Source organism: Dreissena polymorpha, chromosome 2 (assembly GCF_020536995.1).
Source record: "Dreissena polymorpha isolate Duluth1 chromosome 2, UMN_Dpol_1.0, whole genome shotgun sequence".
NCBI lineage: Eukaryota > Metazoa > Mollusca > Bivalvia > Myida > Dreissenidae > Dreissena > Dreissena polymorpha.
In genome coordinates, this window is record NC_068356.1 from 134,431,058 (window position 1) to 134,434,365 (window position 3,308).

Genomic DNA, 3,308 nt, shown 5'->3' on the forward strand with positions numbered 1-3,308 from the left:
TCAGAGTCTGCGTTGTTTGCTTAAAGGAATTTCTGTAAGAACTAGTCTAAATATAGAAATAAATATATTAGACATCCCTAATTTTGAAAATAAATTTATCGAATTTAGAAGGATTGGAGAGTCCACTAGGCATAAATATTGGGGTTAAGCTTGTATAAGAGGGAGAGACAACAAACGAAGGTAAAGAAGCTGATTATGTTGATCATGAGGAGGAGGACGATGACGAAGACCACGCATAGCATGATGATTATGGTAAACTATGATGATGATGATGATGGTAAATAACTTGAATTATTGAACAACACTATTATTTTTCATCCACCAATATCAATATACGACTAAACATTTATATTTACAAATATTTCGATTTTTATGAGGTCCCTCAGCCCATTAGGCTTACGTGATATATTCGGAACCGGAAGTATGCCATAGCATTCCAACATTTACTATCTGGACTCATAGACAACATAGGGGTTATAGTTTACATTTCCAGATACTTGTATTTAGCTATCTACATGTAGTTTGAAATAAACGCCCATTTGTTGGAACATTGGTTGACTTGCATCTGTCACCTTTACTTTGACGGGAAGTCACAAATACCGCAATCGTTTGTGGTTAATTTTAATAAGGAGAACTGACCAAAAAGGTAACCAAATGTCTAAAATACTTGTGGATTGTTTATCATGTTCTGGTATCGTCTTCCCTTACCCTGTACGTGTTACTCACCCAGAATAAATGAACGTGTTGTACCATAAATAACCCGGGCACGTAACTAGGTGGAATTGAGACGTCATGTAAATAACTTTTTTGAAAGATTTGTTGTTAGTTCGAGTGTGCGTTTTATTCTAAATCACTCCGAAACAATGTTAACAACATCTCGTTATTGTAGAAGGGTATCGCTGTTTGCGAGGTTCTGTCAAGGTTGCCGCCATTTTGATCGCGCGTTCTTTTAACAATGAAGTCGACCATCTTCCTATTTAAATTAGTGTTTAAAGAAAATTATTATTTTAGGAATACAATTACAGTGTGTCTTCTTATATTCTAACGAGAGGCCTTATAAACAAATAAAACATATTGAAACTAATTAAAATCAACATTATTAAAATATTACAACACGATACTAGTAATACTCAGTGTTTTTTTTCTTTTAAACAATAAATATTTATATATCATGTTTGTTATTGTTAAATTTTTACGGTAACGCAGGGGCAGATAACCTAGAATATCAAACTCCGGACGGGCAGAAATTTTGCTGGTTCCGTACGTAGTTGCCGTCCACTCTTATTGGCCGTTTTTCACTGCGAGGAATTAAAAAAATATATCGAATGATGGGCAATGATAGAACATTCCGATCATTTACCATGTTTATTTTCACCTTCCTTTTGCAAGATCCACCAACAAAGCTGCTGTACACCCTTATGGGGTGATAAAACACAAACACATATCGAACGGTGGACCGTTTTTGGAAATAATTTTACCTGTTCTTTCATCTTCCTTTTTGGAGATCCAAGAAAAAGTACTTCGTGCAAAACATTAAACACCCGTTTAACTGATCTATGCATACGCTGCAGCAGCTTTTAAGACTAAAAATCTAAAGAAGCAATATTCCATTGATAGCACCGTTGCATTGAAGTCTTGCATGTGTACACATATATGCTCTTTGATTTAAGTTAATTGAAAATTAATTGAAGACAGGTCCGTGAATAATGTCTGCAGTTCGTATTAAGAGCATTTGGCGACAGATCAAGGACAATAGATTCAATTAATATATTGACCCATCGCTGTGTTTGAATTGTTTTTGCGGTCTCGAATGCATATATTGGTGTCAGTTTGGTTGACAGGGCTATTCATTATTAGGGCAGACTTATCTGTCGCGATATATATTTGTGCGACAACATTGACAGACGCATTGTTACTGCAAATTTTCAAAAAATGAGATAGCATAATTATCCGGTAGTACAAAAAGTCATTTAATAAATTATCGACGTTTGCCATTTATGAATATAAAAAAAGCTTCGGTTTTAACAAGAATATAATTATACAAGAATAAATTGAATATCTATCAACTAATCTAAGTCTTAAACGAAACAGGGAATGTAAAATCTGCTCGTTCACATTCCGGGACTAAATTCAAGAAGAGCGTTTCATTGTTGGTTAAAATGATGAGCTATTTTTGTTCACTCATCTTTAGTTTGTACTGCTGTTAAATTGGTCATGAATTAATATTTGCCCCCAGAGGGTGCGAACAATAATACATTTCACATTACTATTAATCGGAGCTCATCTTAAATGTACAGTTATTGACGCAGTATTGGATTCGTTAAAATATCGTAGTGTTTCAAAATATAATTATCTGATCTTAATCCAACCCTAAACCAATTTAGCGACCTGTCATCGGTCGAACACGAGTTCAGCGATATAAACTTTTTTAAATTAGCTTACATTCGCAACCCATCTGATGAGCGCAACGAATGCATTAATAAAAATGAAATATTTTTGTTTAAGTATTAGCAGACTTTCTCGACGGTAAATTCAGCCATACACGAACGAAGTGCAAAATTGCAAGCTTGCAAAGAAGCACTATAGCCCATTAATCAAAATACATTAAATCATTTAGTTCTTTGATATAAAACGACTTTGATCAGGTTTTGAATTTGTTTTAAATGCCCGAATAGTTTATCTATTTTGAAATTCCAGACGTCCCAGATTGGTGGGAAAGGGCGTTTTAGACGTTGTCGTCAATCAAGAAAGCATTAAATACGTGTTACGTAACCACGTGTTTTTGGTCACGCAACACGCAGGAAAATGTTATTTAATTATGCGAGACAATACCTGGCCGTCTGTAAACGTAATCTTGTTAATCGCAGAAGAAATTGTTTCACTGTCTTTAAAAAGCGGAAAAACACGCACAAAAGGCGGACCCGTTTCAAATGGAACGTGTACAAACTCACATGCAACGGTTTCTTTTACTTAAAGGCTCTATGGTCAATACGAACTTCTGTCGTATTTTATACAATAAACGAAATGAGTATTGCTGAATTTTATACGTCCCATTTTGTGAATCCGTTGTCATGCAATTAGTCTTTGTTGTAAGTTACAGTTTAAATGGCATTTTAATTATTTTTAGCGTTAGTCATTGCAAATGACGCTTTGGCGGGAAAACTCTTATGCGTTCTCCAGACTCAATCAAATTGTAATCGTCATAAAGTTCACACAGTAAACTACGTGTCTCTTCATAAGTTATCTTCACCACTCAAACTTAGTAATGAAACTTTTTAAACATATGCATCACATCAAAAGGAAAAAAG